General features: G+C 44.6%; 1 long non-coding RNA gene across 3 annotated transcripts in view; it reads left to right on the plus strand.

The window, feature by feature from the left end:
* Positions 1–3,373: 3,373 nt before the first annotated feature.
* Positions 3,374–17,905, plus strand: part of LOC105470898 (uncharacterized) — a 51,123-nt gene continuing 36,591 nt past the window's right edge. Inside the window, exon 1 of one of the 3 annotated variants that reach the window (XR_011617353.1) lies at positions 3,374–4,012. This is a non-coding gene — a long non-coding RNA (uncharacterized lncRNA). The other 2 variants (XR_011617352.1, XR_003019289.2) reach the window with 2 other exon arrangements.

The following is a 17,905-nucleotide window of genomic DNA, read 5'->3' on the forward strand; positions in this document are numbered from 1 at the left end:
ACTCTTGTTCTCTTTTGGTTGCTATTTGCATGGAATACTTTTTTGCCTCTGTATTAGGCTTTTCTTGCATTGCTATAAAAATACCCAAGGCGGCCGGGAGCGGTGGCTCAAGCCTGTAATCCCAGCACTTTGGGAGGCCCAGACGGGTGGATCACGAGGTCAGGAGATTGAGACCATCCTGGCTAACACGGTGAAACCCCGTCTTTACTAAAAAAATACAAAAAAACTAGCTAGGCGATGTGGCGGGCGCCTGCAGTCCCAGTTACTCGGGAGGCTGAGGCAGGAGAATGGCGTAAACCCGGGAGGCAGAGCTTGCCGTGAGCTGAGATCCGGCCACTGCACTCCAGCCTGGGCGACAGAGCGAGACTCCGTCTAAAAAAAAAAAAGTTATGGATTGGTTTCATTTAATGGCCTGAAAACACATGTTAACATTCTCCAAATCCCTGGTTTTTCTCTCTTGATAACCCTCATATGATGATTGCTCTGTGGTTCCTAAAGCTGCAATGTTTTCAGGTGCTGAGGTATGTGGCAGTGTAGATAAGTCAGGGGATATCAGTTTAACTTGAATTTTCTATCAGGACATCCGGAAGATCATCTGCCGGAAGAACTAACATCTGATTGCAGATGTTGCCTCTTTGGTGGAAGGTCAATAACACAAATGTTGGATCTGTGGTGTTTGAGGGCTGAAAATATTTAAGCATTGAAGTTTCAGTCTTTTTTCTTTTTTTTGAGGTGGAGTCTCTGTTGCCCAGGCTGGAGTGCAGTGGCGCCATCTCAGCTCACTGCAACCTCTGCCTCCCAGGTTCAAGCGATTCTCCTGGATCAGCCTCCTGAGTAGCTGGGATTACAGGTGGACACCACCATCCCCTGCTAATTTTTGTATTTGTAGCAGAGACAGGGTTTCACAGTGTTGGCCAGGCTGGCCTTGAACTCCTGACCTGAGATGAGCTGCCTGCCTTGGCCTCCTGAAGTGCTGGGATTATAGGTGTGAGCCACTGCACCCTGCCGAAGTTTCAGTCTTCATAATCGCAGATGCTTTAGTTGGAAACATTGTTATAGGAAAAGCTGTTTTTTCTTTCTCTTTGAATCATCAAACACATCTTGCAATGGTTTTGGCCATGTTATCTCTGGAGACCTGGAAGTGACTTTGATATTAAGCTTCAGAGTATGCTCAAACAAGTTCAAGACTTTTGGTGCTGTTGGAATGGTATGAATGTATTTTGCATGTAAGGCCATAAATTTAGGGGTCAGGTAGAAAATTATTGCTTTATTTGTCCCCTGAAATTCATATTTTTTTTTTGAGACAGCGTTTTGCTCTTGTTGCCTAGGCTGGAGTGCAATGGCACAATATTGGCTCAATGCAACCTCCACCTCCTGGGTTCAAGCAATTCTCAGCCTCCCAAGTAGCTGAGATTGCAGGCATGCGCCACCACACCTGGGTAATTTTTTGTATTTAGTAGAGACAGGATTTCACCATGTTGATCAGACTGATCTCAAACTTCTGACCTCAGGTGATCCACGCACCTTGGCCTCCCAACGTGCTGGGACTATAGGGATGCGCCACCATGCTGGGCCCTGAAATTCGTATTTTGCAACCTTACCCCTAATGTATGGAATGAGGAGATTAGGATGCCTGGGAGGTAATTAGGATTAGTTGGGTAGGATTATGAGGGTAGAGTCCTCAGGAATGGGGCTATAAGGTTCCTTAGAGAGCTTGCATTTGCTGTCTATTATGTGAGGACACAATGAGATGAAGAAAGCCTCATTTGAACAAGGAAGCTTGCTCTTACCATGCACTGAATCTACTATCACTTTGATCTTGGAGTTCACAATCTCCTATATACTGAGGAGCAAATGTTAGGTGTTTAATATGCCCAGCTTATGGCATTTTGTTTTAGGAGCCCCCAGTGGGTAAAGCACAACCCCATTAAAAGATAGGTCAAGGAGTTGAATAGACATTTCTCTAATGAGGATATACAAATAGACAATAATTACGTGAAGAAGATGTTCAGCATCACTCATGGTTTAGGGAAATGCAAATCAAGAGCAAAATGACATCTATATCCCCTCACCCTCATTAGTTTGCTTCTGTCCAAGAACAAAATAACATGCTGGCAACGATGTGGAATAATGAGGACCCTTGTACGCTATTGGTGGAAATGCAAAATGTCACAACTACTGTTGAAAACTGTATGGCAGGTAATCAATACTTTGAAAAAATGGAAATAACATCTACCATTTTTCCCTTCTGGGAATATAACCAAAAGAATAGAAAGAGGGGTCTGAAATGGGTATTTGTACACTATATTTAATGGGTATTTGTATGCTATAGCAGCATAACTTACCAGTAGGGAAAATGTGGAAGCAACTGTCTTGTATATTGACAGATGGATGATTAAGCAAAAGGTAGTATATGCATAGGATAGAATATTACTCTGCCTTCAAAAGGAAGGGCAGCCTGAGAAATGCTACAACACTGATGAACTTTGAGCACATTATGCTAAGTGAAGTAGTCCATTCATATAAAGACATACTTTATAAGGTCGAGTCACTTGATTTCTTGCAACCTTTCTCCAGACATGGGCTCCTTAAACTCCAGACCCAAAATGTTTTTGCTTATATGAGGTACTCAGAGGAGTCAAATTCATAAAGTAGAATGGTGATTGTGTGGAATCAGGGGAAGCGGGTAATGGAGACTTATGATTTAATGGCATAAAGTTTCAATATTGCAAGATGAAAAGGGTTCTGGAGATGGATGGTGTTGATGGCTGCACACCAATATGACTGTACTGAAAGCCAGTAATTCTACACTTAAAAATTAAGATGGGCCGGGTGCAGTGGCTCATGCTTGTAATCCCAGCACTTTGGGAGGCTGAGGCGGGTGGATCACCTGAGGTCAGGAGTTGGAGACCAGTCTGGCCAAAATGGCAAAACCCTGTCTCTACTAAAAATACAAAAATGAGCTGGGCATGGTGGTGCATGCCTGTAATCCCAGCTACTCAGGAGGCTGAGGCAGGAGAATCACTTGAACCCGGGATGCTGAGGTTGCAGTGAGCTGAGATTGTGCCACTGCACTCCAGCCTGGGAGACAGAGTGAGACTCTGTCTCAATAACAACAAAATTGTTTAGATGATAAATTGTATTTTATCTGTATTTTAGTACCATTAAAATGTGTGGGCTTGGTCAGAGTGGTGGGGAAAAACTGTAGAGAAAGGATGCAAACCTTCTGAGAGGTTGGAAGGTTCTGCAGAGCTCTGGGGGAGAATAGCTGAAGGCAGCTGTTCTATAACCCTGAGGCAGAGGGCATGGAGTAAGTACAAGGGAGTGTGGGGGAATTTATCTTTTTTTTTTTTTTTTTGAGACGGAGTCTTGCTCTGTCACCCAGGCTGGAGTGCAGTGGCCGGATCTCATCTCACTGCAAGCTCCTCCTCTCGGGTCCACGCCATTCTCCTGCCTCAGCCTCCCGAGTAGCTGGGACTACAGGCGCCTGCCACCTCGCCCGGCTAGTTTTTTGTATTTTTTAGTAGAGACGGGGTTTCACCATGTTAGCCAGGATGGTCTTGATCTCCTGACCTCATGATCCGCCCATCTGGGCCTCCCAAAGTGCTGGGATTACAGGCTTGAGCCACCGCGCCCGGCCCAGGGAATTTATCTTAAACAGGCTTGTTTACTTGTGTTGACCAGCAACTGACCTTTGATCTTCCCTGTGCCTGATGTTCCCTGATAGGGGAACAATAAGTGTTAATTACCTACAGGTTGTGTTGGCTGCAGGTTTTCCGCATTGTGCCTGGACTGAATAAAAGCAAGCAGCTCCAGCTTCTTGGGGCTGCTTTCTGGCCACTAGAGCCAGGCAGTCACCTAGTTGCTGTTACTGTGCATACCTGTGTCTGGGTACTCATTTCATCCGTTGGCCAGGGTTTTCAGGACAGACCCGGCAGGTGGTACCCCGTGTGAGGAATGCTGCAACAGATCGCCACGGATCCCTCAAAAATGAAAGTGAAGTGAATGTGCAGTAAGTAATTGGTGCCTGCTGGGGGTTTCCAAGTTCAAGGGGATTTTCAAGCTAGGGTTCCATAATGGGACAACAGTTATCAGCTCAACAGCAACAGTATATAAAGTATTGAAACAGCTGCTCTCTGGCCACTAGAGCTAGGTAGTCACCTAGCTGTTCTTACACTGCATTCCTGTGTCTGAGTACTCATTTCATCTGTTGGCCAGGGTCTGTGGGACAGACCCGGCATTAAAAGAGTGGGGAGCACAGTAGTGCAAAGACCCCACCGGACCACCAACATACCAAGCAGTCCTTGGTTCAATCCCTCCTTAACACTGTTTTTCCATTTTTCTTGTCCATGGAGGACTTGTTTCCACATGCTTGCTTTGACTCTGATGTCACCTTTAGATTTGATCCTCAGGTGTAGCTCACTTACTGCCTCACCTTTTCTCTACTGATCTTGTTGTTGATGGCTGCTGTGAGACCTTGGTTGTTGCCTTTTTAGTTTAAAAGGATTCAAATGAGACATGCAGCAAAGGAGATGCAGTATATGGCAATTTATTGCAAATAAAAAAGAGTATTTTGAAAGTTAAATGCAGAACAGACAGTATGCCCTGAGAGAGCGAGAGAGAGGATTCGGGGCAGGCTGCTCATAAGGATGAGACAGCAAACTGGCACTAGGGAGACTTTTTTTTTTTTTAAGTTTAATAATTAGACTTTGGCTCTTTTGAGTGTTTTCAAGTCTGCTGTGGAGGAAGGGGGTAGGGGGAAGGTGGATATGCCCTGAGAGGCAACAGACTCCAGAACATTCCAGATACAGCCCTTCAGAGGCTGGCTAGTATTAAGGAAAGTGGTTAGGTTTGTGAGGTGTAACAGTGAATGATTGTGGCTTTTCCACAGTGTGTGCACTCAGGCCAGCTTGACTTGGAGGAATGCCATTCAACACTCTTAAAATGGCGCCATCCAGCCCTGGAGGTAACTGTGAAACAGGGTTTGTGCCTCCTCCATCATCCTCAGGGCACTGTGTGTTTCAGGATACTCTGTGGCACTGCTTTATTTCTTTTCTTTCCTTTTTTTTTTTTTTGTTTGGACGGAGTCTTACCTGTTGCCCAGGCTGGAGTGCAGTGGCACGATCTCGGCTCACTGCAAGCTCCGCCTCCCGGGTTCACGCCATTCTCCTGCCTCAGCCTCCTGAGTAGCTGGGACTACAGGCACCTGCCACCATGCCCGGCTAATTTTCTTTTTGCATTTTTAGTAGAGACGAGGTTTCACCATGTTAGCCAGGATGGTCTCGATCTCCTGACCTCGTGATCTGCCCGCCTTGGCCTCCCAAAGTGCTGGGATTACAGGTGTGAGCCACTGTGCCCGGCCTCTTTTTTTTTTTGAGATGGAATCTCGCTGTCGCCCAGGTTGGAATGCAGTGGTGAGATCTTGACTCACTGCAAGCTCTGCCTCCTGGGTTCAAGTGATTCTTTTCCCTCAGCCTCCCAAGTAGCTGGGACTACAGGTGCATGCCACCATGCCCGGCTAATTTTTTTTATTAGTGGAGACGGGGTTTCACCATGTTGGCTTGGCTGGTCTTGAACTCCTGACCTTGTGATCCGCTCGCCTCGGCCTCCCAAAGTGCTGGGATTACAGGTGTGAGCCACCGCGCCTGGCCGGGAGACTCCTTTTATGGGCATCTTACATGATTATTCATAAGGGGCTGGGAAGAGGTGTTACTAGTAAGCACATTCTGGGTGGTCTTTTGGGTGTGTATGCACAGGAGCTGCACATTCTTGTTCATACCTCTCATCTCATTAGCATCTTAAATCGCCACCCAGGGGTGTGGTTTTTACTATTATAATGAGCAAAGGGTCAATCTGAAGACAGGTAAAATCAAAATACGCATGTTCCCTACAGGGGAAATTCCCTACTGGAGAGAGCTTTGCTTGAATGAGCTTGACTACAGTGCGAATGCTGAGGCTTATTGTGTTGACTGTACGATTACCAAGTCTCCAGGACATGGTTACTTCTTTGGCTACCTATCCTGTCTCATGGTCCTCCCTCACTTCACACCCATGATGTATGCTAACACCCTTTGGTTATCTGTTTAGAAGGGATAACTTTTCTTTGTTTTTTTTTTTTTTTGAGATGGAGTCTCACTCTGTTGCCAGGCTGGAGTGCAGCGGCACGATCTCAGCTCACTGCAACCTCTGCCTTCTGTGTTCAAGTAATTCTCCTGCCTCAGCCTCCCGAGTAGCTGGGACTACAGGCATGTGCCACCACGCCCAGCTAATTTTTGTATTTTTAGTAGAGACCGGGTTTCACCATGTTGGCCAGGATGGTGTCGATCTCCTGACCTCACGATCCGCTTGTCTCAGCCTCCCAAAGTGCTGGGATTACAGGCGTGAGCCACTGCGCCTGGCCTAGAAGTTATAATTTTAACTTTCCCTGCAGAACACTCATAAACATAAGTTAAGGATTGCAACGTTTTGTTCACAAACAAATCTTCCAGACTGTGAGGGTTAAGCAAGAGAAATGGAAAATAATAATAATGCGATACAGATTTTCCTAACTATAAAAAATTGAGGAAACATACTACAAAATGTGGAATGATTGCCCTATAATTCTACCTGGGCTGGAGGTTCAAGAAATGGACAGAAGGGGTCACTACATCCTCAGGAAAGAATTTCCTGATTTCAATAGTAGAGCAATGTCAAAGGAGAAATATGTGCTGTAACATGGGAACTTCAAAGTAGGATGAATGAAGGAAATCTTACCCCCCTAATAATATGGAATTTATGCAGAATCAATTTTTACTTCAGAAGGTCAGTAAATTCTGCTTTCATCCAATGTCTTTACATGTAGAATTATTTTTCATTATCATTGTTCTTACCTTTTGTAGTGATTACTCTGTTGTTTATCAAGTAAATGATAACTCATGACCATCAGCATCACTTTTCTTGTGATATGTCTAATTTTCAGTGATGTACAAAAATATCAACTACAGCTTTCATATTTTTGCATTCTTGGGGTATTTTATTACATGTGTAACAACTCTTGGGATTCCACACATAACAATACATTCTTAGGATTATTACTTTGCCATTGGTAGTCACTGGGTTTGTCCACTTCCTGTATGGTGTTATTTGCAAAAGAAACACACACATACTACATTTTTATATGTTGTAGGTCCAACAACCTATCAACCGATTATTTCACAGGTAAAGAAATATACATTTAGTCTGTCTTTTATACTTACAATATTCTTTAATAGTCATCTTTGTTTTCCCCTTTTTGCCATCATTTGATGTCAGACTGAAGAACTTTCTTTGGTCTTTCTCGTAGGACTTGTGTGCTGGAAATAAGTTCTCTTAGTATGTATGCTTAAACCTGGGAAAGTCTTTGTTTTGACTTGTGATTTGAATGTGAGCTTTGGTGGATATAGAAATGTTCTATTATATATGTTTCAGAGTAGAGGAATAGCACCTAACTAAAGCAAATATGTCTGTTTCACCCAAACACTTATCATTACACTAGTCTATATAAGTTAATGTCAAAAAACAATGAGCAATAGGAATAGGATGGAAGAAGGAAATACTGTGATTGAAGATGAAACCGTTGTTTGGGAAAGTAAAGACAAAACAACTGGAAAACTTTTTAAACTGGGGAGGGAGGCAGTTTGCTGTTTATGGACCAAACATATGATTGAATTAAAATCACATTTTTTGAAAATGTATATTAATTTCTGAGAATAGGACTAACACCATATGCCGTATCTGTGGAAAGGTATGAGTATTTCCTGATGAAATGACTGGCATGTCACCTCTATAGGTTTATATACGACTTTGGATTGAAGGCTCCTCATCCCAACCCTCACTGTAGAGAAATAGTTTAAATGTAAGTAATTCAGGAATCTGATCCAAATTAACTCTTGTATCATGTTGCAGAAAAATTCACAACATTGAAGAAATGTTATAAAATTTATACTTTTTTTTTTTTTTTTTCTGATAGAGGGTTACACTCTGTCACCCATGCTGGAGTGCAGTGGTGTGATCTCAGCTCATTGCAGCCTAGACTTAGACTCCAGAAAGCCTCTTGCCTCAGTCTCCCAAGTAGCAAGGACTACTACACACATGGGCCAACACACATGACTCATTTTTTAATTTTAATTTTTTTTTTTTGTAGAGACAGGGTCTCACTATGTTGTCCAGTCCAGACTGCCACAAACTCGTGAGTTCAAGCAATCCTCCAACCTCAGCCTCCCAAAGTGCTGGGATTATAGGCCATTGCTCCTGGCTTATTTTTAAATTTAATTTAATTTTATTTTATTTTTGAGATAGAGCCTTGCTCTGTCGCCCAGGCTGGAGTGCAGTAGTGCCATCTCAGCTCACTGCAAGCTCTGCCTCCTGGGTTCACGCCATTCTCCTGCCTCAGCCTCCCAGTAGCTGGGACTACAGGCGCCTGCCACCACGCCCAGCTAATTTTTGTACTTTAAGTAGAGACAAGGTTTCACCATGTTGACCAGGCTGGTCTTGAACTCGTGACCTCAGGTGATCTGCCTGCCTCAGCCTCCCAAAGTGTTGGGATTACAGGCGTGAGCCACCGCGCCAAGGCTATTTTTAATTTTTTTAGTCATGGGTTAGCTAGATCACTCAGGCTGTTCTAAAACTCCTGGACCCAAAAGATCCTTCCTGCCTCAGCCTCCCTCTCGGGTAGCTGGGACCACAGGTACTTGCCAACTTGCCCAGCCTTTTATTATCAGTGCCTAATGCTTAAGGAGGATGTGGGCTACTTTTTACTTTCAGATAAAAAACATTGAGGTGAGATAATTGTTAATTTTTTTTACACAAAGTTTCATAACTTGAATAGTTTCTCGCTTAAAGTGTTTAATTAAAATTTTTTTTCATTTTGTAGTCTCTTGGATCTTGGAGTTGATTGAAGTGTATTTTTAATAGCCAAGTAGATTCACTTTTATATGGTTTAAAAATTGTTGGGTATATAAGGGGCATTTGAAACATCAGATTTTTGTATTTGCTGTGATTTTCCTACTGGCCGGTGTGCCAGGTACCGGATATCCTCCCGAACTGCAGGCAGGCCCGTCTCTTTCCTGTGAGAGTCACAACCGCCTCTTGGCGGAAGCGGAAACCCTTTCCTCCATCACGTTTCGCCCCTTGCAGGCCGGAAGCAGGCCTGCTCGCCTGGGAGCATGTTTGGTCGAATCTGGGTTGGGCGGCTTGGTCGCAGTGTGCCTGTGCTAGACTCGCGGCGCATTCATCGCGGCGCCCACAGCCACTCCAGTTCTCTGGTTGTTCTCGCACGCCAGGAGCCGTGGGCCAGGCCATCAGGCCATACAAGTGCTGCTAAAGCGGCCTCGCCTTAGGCTGCATCATCTCGGGGATGTTTCACTTGTGTCTTCTCCCAGTTTCAGCCCCAGCCCCTCGAACCCACCGGGTCTCCACATCGCACTCTGATCAATATCCCACAGGTGAGGAATATGAAATACTCTCTAAAGTGGAGGCTGGTAAGTCGTTCTTTTCAAACTTTAACAAGAAACTACAGATCTTTTTAAAAGATTCTGATTCAGCAGGTCATTGGGGAAGGCCTGATGCTCTGCATTTCTGACTCGGTCCTCAGTGTAGTCCATGCTGCTGGTCCACGGACCGCAGTTAGAGTGCTGAGATAACAATAGACCTGGTTAGGCAGGCAGGCGGGGAACTGATCCCATGGAGCCTGGTGGGCCATATTGAGGACTTTTACTGGATTTCGAGCAGAGAAGCGATGTGTGGGTTGTGTTTTAAGAAGCTACAGAACAAGTTCTGCCGAGGTGGAAGCAAAGACAGGTTACCCGCTCTTCCTCTTTTGCCTCCCTGTCTGTTGCCTTGTCGCGGGTGAGCTATGACTATCTGGGCCGGTGGTGCGCCGGGGGTAAAAGAATTTACCAAGACAGTTGTAGGTAAAGGAAGGCAGGTTTATTAGATATAAGTGTGAAAATTCGTTGCGAGGAGGCAACAGGCAGGCCAGCAGAAGAGAAGTTGAATGCAGGAAAACAGGCTTGCTGAGGATTTTATAGACTGGAACTTGGGCTGATCCATAACGCCAAGAGCGCAGGGAGCTAATTTGCATTTTTTCTGGCGGCTGTGGTGTTTGATAAATTGAGGCTTTTGATGAGCAGGAAGTTTGTGAGTTACGTATATGAGCAGGAGGGCCCTATGTCCTGGGCCATAAAGAAAGCAGGCCTATAGCTTATCTTCCTCTTTTTGTTTATATGTCCTGGACCATGAAGGAAGGCAGATTTGTAGCTTATTTACTTTATCTCTTTGCTTTCTGCTGCTGTCGCCAGCCTGATTTTTTTTCTCCCTTAATTAGGACTCTGTGCCTGATTGCTTTTCTCTGCCTTCCTTACTTGCAACTCCCAAGGTCATGTGTCCGTGAGAGCGGCGGAGGTTGTCGCCTCCTAACTCAGCCCCAAAATACACAAAAAAAGGGACTGGACGGGGCTAAGGCTTCAGAAAAGCGTGGGCCTTGAGTAAGATGTTGCAGCTGGTCCAGCACCCTCGTGCCCCATTGCCCAGGCCTTGGCAGTCCAGAATTGAGTAACACATACCTAGATAACCCTCCACTGGTAAACCTGGAGGAAGATCCATCCTGTAGGAGATGAGAGCCTGGGAAAAGGACATCACTATGGAGGGACCTGAAGTTGTAGTGGAGGTCAGTGGATGGGGTATTGGAAGTGGCTTGGGGAGACCGGGAGAGGAGTTTAAAGACCTCAGGTGCCGGTGGGTAAAGTTCTGACAAAGGAACCAGTAAGAAATAGGAGTCAGGTGATGAAACTGATCAGGACTGGGGAGAAAAAACAAGGACCCAACCTAGCGATCTAGATTAAACAATTATTCTGGGCAGGCAGAGGCAAGAAAGAGATAATGATCTGGAAAAAGAAATCGCCGGTGTAGGAGGGATACCAGCTGAGAAGAGTTGGTCCAAGGCTGTTAGTCTACACTTCACATCCTGGGGGGTGCACCTGGTGGGCAACTAGGAGAGAAGGAGGACCTGATGTCCAGTAAGGGAATCAGAATGTGAATGCAGTATTGCTGTGGGGAAGGAACCCAGGCCAGCTGGAGCCACCTAAGTGAAAACAAGGGTCAGTGCCTAGGGATGGAAGGATCTGAATGGAAACTCACTTAAGGCCAGGTGGGGTGACCTGAGTAGCAAACAGGTAAAAGCTGGGGAGGAGGACCTGATTTGGATGAGGCCGCTCACTGTGATGTCTATGAAGCTATCATTCCAGCTGCTGCCCACCTGGGAGCAGTTGGTCAGTACAGTCAGCTGCGTGTCCCATCTTGTGTATGAGGGCAGTAGTGAGGGCTGCCCTTCATGCCTGCCTTGATCACCGGCGGGAGACAGAGGACGTGGAAGTATGGGCTCTTTGGGGGGATGGTGCCTATGAGGAAGGTCTGATCCCAAATCTAGAGAATGGGAGTGTGGGCTGTATCATGGATTGTCAGGCCAGGGGTCTGGAGGGTATCATGTCCTAAATGCAGATGTTTTCTGGGCTGGTAGCAGGGAGCTGAGACCCAGCCTGGTGAGGCTCCAGATGAATCAATAACACTGGCTCAGGAGAGCTGGTGTGGGATCTGTTAGACCGAGGGGTCTGACTTCCTTACCTCCCACTCTACCTCTGTAGAAGTGTCTGTCTCTAGCATCATGTCAAAGCAACTGATGGCTTCCCTACCCCAGGCATCGCTGAGCTAAATTGGGTGGCAGGAAGGTGATCACCACCCAAGTACTCTTTTTTTTTTTTTAGACGGAGTCTTGCTCAGTTGCCCAGGCTGGAGTGCAGTGGCTCCATCTTGGCTCACTGCAAGCTCTGCCTCCCGGGTTCACGCCATTTCTCCTGCCTCAGCCTCCCAAGTAGCTGGGATCACAGGCACCCGCCACCACACCTGGCTAATTTTTTTTGTATTTTTAGTAGAGACGGGGTTTCACCGTGTTAGCCAGGATGGTCTTGATCTCCTGACCTCGTGATCCACCTGCCTCGGCTTCTCAAAGTGCTGGGATTACAGGCGTGAGCCACCTCACCTGGCCCACCCAAGTACTATCTTATCCTTTGTCTCCTTTTCATCCCAGTCTGTGCCCACTGATCCCTTGGTTACTGGTCCCATTATCCACTCCAGCTCTTGGTACCTCTCTCCTGGGTACAGCTGAACCACCTGGGAGGAGCAGGCTAAGGAATTCTGGTGTCCCTCCTGCAGCAAGGCTATCAGTGGCCACAAGAGGATCGGGGGATGGGCTGGAGTAAGTCCTACCCAGAGCAGGAGGGAGCCCCACACAGTTCTCCCTCAGCTGTTAACTTCCCGGAGACCCACCTCACAGTCGAGAGCACCAACGGGCACTCCTCCCTCCACTCCCCTTACTGGGTCACCAGTTTCTTTCCACCCCAGGCATTGTTCACTATCCCCAATTATTTCAATTCCCACGACTCACAGGAAGAAATAGGCATATTGTACTGAGATTTTTCTAAATGACATAAAAATATGTATTCATGAAACAGTCTTTTCAAGATAAGGATCCCATCCCTACTGCTTCCTCTCTCTCAGCCACCCCTGATGGAATCTTGCAGTTTGTACTGTTCTGTCAGGCTCCTTTCACTCAGCATAATTGAGCTTCATCCGATAGTTTTTTGTTTTGTTTTGTTTTGTTTTGTTTTTGAGACAGAGTCTTGCTCTGTTGCCCAAGCTGGAGTGCAGTGGCGCGATCTCAGCTCACTGCAAGCTCCACCTCCCGGGTTCACACCATTCTCCTGCCTCAGCCTCCCGAGTAGCTGGGACTATAGGCGCCCGCCACCATGCCCAGCTCATTTTTTTTTTTTTTTTTTTTTTTTTTTTTTTTTTTTTTTTTTGAGACGGAGTCTTGCTCTGTAGCCCGGGCTGGAGTGCAGTGGCCGGATCTCAGCTCACTGCAAGCTCCGCCTCCCGGGTTTGCGCCATTCTCCTGCCTCAGCCTCCTGAGTAGCTGGGACTACAGGCGCCCGCCACCTCGCCCGGCTAGTTTTTTTTTGTATTTTTAGTAGAGACGGGGTTTCACCGTGTTCGCCAGGATGGTCTCGATCTCCTGACCTCGTGATCCGCCCGTCTCGGCCTCCCAAAGTGCTGGGATTACAGGCTTGAGCCACCGCGCCCGGCCTCTTTTTTTTTTTTTTTTTTTGTATTTTTAGTAAAGATGGGGTCTCACCATGTTAGCCAGGATGGTCTCTATCTCCTGACCTTGTGATCTACCCGCCTCGGCCTTCCAGAGTGCTGAGATTACAGGTGTGAGTCACCGCACCCGGCCATCCAATAATTCTTTATTGTACATGAATAATATTCCATTTTCCAGAGTAAGCAAAATTTATTTCTCCAGCTATTGATGGATATTTGGGTTAATTTCAGTTTTTGGCTATTAAGAATTAAACATGAATATTCACATACCAGTGTTTGTAAGAACGTATCATATTTCTTTGTTTGAGACAGAGTCTCGCTCTGTCACCAGGCTGGAGTGCAGTAGTGTGATCTTGGCTCACTGCAACCTCTGCCTCTCGGGTTCACGCCATTCTCCTGCCTCAGCCTCCTGAGTAGCTGGGACTACAGGTGCACGCCACCACACTCAGCTAATTTTTGTATTTTTAGTAGAGACGGAGTTTCACCATGTTGGCCAGGCTAGTCTTGATCTCTTGACCTCGTGATCCACCCACCTCGGCCTCCTCAAGTGCTGGGATTACAGTTATGAGCCACCGTGCCAAGCTGATATTTCTTTAGAAGATTTTATTTTATTCTGCCTAGGAGTAAAATGGCAGGGTGTTGTGCCAGGTGTATGTTTAACTTCTTAGGAAACTTCCAAACTGTTTTCCAAGTGGCTGTTCCATTTTGTATTCCCACCAACATGATATGAGTTCCAGTTGCTTTGCATTGTCACCAACATTTGATACAGCCAATCTTACTAACTTTAGACTCCCAAATATGTGTAGTGGTATTAGAATTGTGGCTTAAATTTATATTTACTTAATGAATAATGATGTTGAATGATACTTCATGTTCTTATTTGTCACTGAAAAATATCCTATGGTCAAGTATTAATGACATTGATTGTTTTCAGATTAGTTTTTGAGAGTTCTTTATATATTCTGGATATAATTCCTGCATCAGATTATGGTTTGTAAGTACTTTCTCCCGTCTGTGGCTATTCTTTAAAAATCCTTAGCAGTCTGTAGGCTGGGCGCGGTGGCTTACGCCTGTAATCCCAGCACTTTGGGAGGCCGAGGTGGGTGGATCACCTGAGGTCAGGAGTTCGAGACCAGCCTGACCAACATGGATAAACCCCATCTCTACTAAAAATACAGAATTAGCCAGGCATGGTGGCACATGCCTATAATCCCAGCTACTCAGGAGCCTGAGGTAGGAGAATCGCTTGAAGCTGGAAGGTGGAGCTTGCAGTGAGCCGAGATCATGCCACTGCACTCCAGCCTGGGAGACACAGCGAGACTCCGTCTCAAAAAAAAAAAAAAAAAAAAAATCCTTAGCAGTCTCATGCCTATAATCCCAGTGTAGCAGGATGAGCCACAGACAAAACTCCTCAGACACTGAGTTAAAGTAGGACGGGGTTTATTCGGCCGGGGGCATCGGCAAGACTCCTGTCTCAAGAGCCGAGCTCTCTGGGTGATCAATTCCTGTTCCTTTTAAGGGCTCACAACTCAAAGAGGGTATGTGTGAGAGGGTTGTGATTGATTGAGCAAGCAGGGGGTACGTGACTGGGGGCTGCGTGCACTGGTAATTAGATGGGAACAAAACAGGATAGGGATTTTCACAGTGCTTTTCTATACAATGTCTGTAATCTATAGATAACATAACCGATATGTCAGGGGTTGATGTTGACCAGGCCCAGGGTGTGGTGCCGGGCTGTCTGCTTGTGGATTTTATTCCTGCCTTTTAATTTTTACTTTTTCTTTCTTTGGAGGCAGAAATTGGGCATAAGACAATATGAAGGGTGGTCTCTTCCCTTACCAGTACTTTGTGAGGCCAAGGCAGGCAGATCACTTGAGGTCAGGAGTTTGAGACCAGCCTGGCCAACGTTGTGAAACCCCATCTCTACTAAAAATACAAAAATTAACCAGGCGTGATGGTGTGCTCATAGTCCCAGCTACTTGGGATGCTGTGGCAGGAGAATCACTTGAACCTGGGAGGTGGAGGTTGCAGTGAGCCGAGATCGTGCCACTGTACTCCAGCCTGGGTGACAGAGAGAGACTGTCTCCAAAAAAAAAAAAAAAAATTCCTTAGCAGTATCCTTCACAAAGCAGATTTTTATTTTAATGAAGTTTAATTTCTCAATTTTTATTGGATTCTGCATCTTTGTCATATGTATGCAATTGTAATGTAACCCAAGGTCAAATGTCACCCACATTTTCTTTACATTTTACAGTTTAGATTATATATTCAGTTTTGTGATCCATTTTGAGTTAATGTTTGTATATAGTGCAGGATATAGATCTATAGTCTTTATTTTTTTGCATATGCATATTCTATTTTTTAGCATTATTGAAAAGAGAATTTTTGACTGAATTGTTCACTTTGATGAAAAAACTACTGGACCACATATGTGTAGAAATGTAACTGGAACATTTATTCTGTTCCATGGATATATTTGTCTACTTGCCAAAGACATTGTCTTAATTAGGATTGCTAAATTTTCTTGGTTTTTTTTTTTTTCAGAAGTGTTTGGCTATTTGTTTGGTTATTTCAGGTATTTTTTTTTTTTTTGAGATGGAGTTTCACTCTTGTTGTCCAGGCTGGAGTGCAGTGGCGCGATCTTGGCTCACCGCAACCTCCGCCTCCCGGGTTCAAGCGATTCTCCTGCCTCAGCATCCCAAGTAGCTGGGATTACAGGCATGCGCCACCACACCTGGCTAATTTTTTGTTTTTAGTAGAGATGGGGTTTCTCCATGTTGGTCAGACTGGTCTCGAACTCCCGACCTCAGGTGATCCTCCCGCCTCGGCCTCCCAAAGTGTTGGGATTACAGGCATGAGCCACCATGCCTGGCCTTCATCATAATTTTATAACTTCATAATACGTTGTTAGTTTTCTTTTTCTTTTTTAAAAGGTTCAATGATTTTTTTTTAAAGCAATAAAAAATGTAAAAAACCCTTTGTGTTTCCTGAAGTGGTTATCATTCCTGGTGTTCTTTCTTTCTGGATTTCCATTTGGCTTCATTTTTCTTTGCCCCCATGAAGTTTAGTGACGTGTCTTGTGGAGCAAGTATGCTGATTAGAAAGTCTTTCACTATGGCTGAATTAATAATTTCTTTTCCCTTCATTTGGAAAGATATTTTTTTGCTGGATATAGGATTCTCAGTTGACACACTTGTTCTTTTATTACTTTAAGGATGTTCTGTGGTCTCCTGATCTGCATTATTGCTGGTAATAAGTATGTAATGAATCTTATCTTTGGTTCACTGTAGTTAATGTGTGTTTTTCCTGTTGCCTTAAAGATATTTTAGTTGTTCCTGCTGTGAAGTAATTTACTGATGATGTGCCTTGGTGTAGATTTATATACATTTATGTTCATGGTTTGCTGAACTTTTTTGATCTCTGGGTTTATAATTTGCATCCAGTTTGGAAAATGCGAAGCCAATATTTGTGGAAATATTTTTTGTCATGTTCTTTCCTCTGCCAGAAAGTCTTGTTATTAGCAGATTATGTCACTTGTAATTTTCCCACTGCACAACTCACTTATGTTCTGTTCACCTTTTTTTTTTTTTTTCCTGGATGCTTCATTTGGGATGGTTTCTACTGCTAGGTCACATGGTTCACTCATCTCTGCAGTATCTGATCTGCTGTTTATTCCACTCAGTGTAATTTGTTATCCCAAATGTTGTTTTCATGCCTAGTAGCTTGAATCATGTCTTTTTTTTTCTTTCATTTTTAAATTGTTTGGAGGTAAAATATACTAACAGAGAATTCGCCATTTCAGTCATTTTTAAAATGTGCCATTCAGTAGTAGTAAATACATTTACAATGTGGTGTAACCAACGCAGCTATTGATCTCTAGCATTCTCTCATAACTCTAAACAGAAATTCGGTACTCATTGAACAAATCCCCAGTCTCCCTTTCCCCCCAGCTCCCAATAATGTCTATCCTACTTTCTCTATGAATTTGACTATTCTAGGCACCTCATAAAACTGGCAGCATACAATATTTGTCCTTGTGCTGGGCATGGTGGTTCATGACTGTAATCCCAGCACTATGGGAGGCTGAGGTGGGTAGATCATGAGGTCAGGAGTTCAAGACCAGCCTGACCAACATGGTGAAACCCCGTCTTTACTAAAAATACAAAAATTAGCCGGATATGGTGGTGTGCACGTGTAATCTCAGCTACTCGGGAGGTTGAGGCAGGAGACTTGCTTGAACCTGGGAGGCGGAGGGTACAGTGAGCCAAGATCGTACCACTGCACTCCAGCCTGGATGACAGAGTGAGACTCTGTCTCAAAACAAAACAAAAAATTTGTCCTTGTGTGTCTGGCTTATTTCACTTAGCATAATGTTTTCCAGGTTCATTCGTGTTGTATCATGTATGAGGAATTCATTGCTTTTTCTGTCTGAATGATACTTCATTGTATGGATAAACCACACTTTATCTACTTTGAACACTTGAGTTCTTTTTTTGTAAAGATTTAAAAAATATATTTAAAAAAAAATAGTTTGAGGGTAACTGAACTCAATCATTGGCTGGAAGAGTTGTTTCTACAATAGTACAATAGTATTTTGGCTACTGTGAATTAAGATGGCTGTGCAATTGGTGTACATGTGTCTGTGTGAGACCCTGCTTCTTTTGAAAGTATGCCTAGAAGTGGAATTGCTGGTGTAAAGAGTAATTGATGTTTCCCTTTTCTAGTAATAGCCATA

This window comes from Macaca nemestrina, chromosome 20, assembly GCF_043159975.1.
Source record: "Macaca nemestrina isolate mMacNem1 chromosome 20, mMacNem.hap1, whole genome shotgun sequence".
In the NCBI taxonomy this organism is placed as follows: domain Eukaryota; kingdom Metazoa; phylum Chordata; class Mammalia; order Primates; family Cercopithecidae; genus Macaca; species Macaca nemestrina.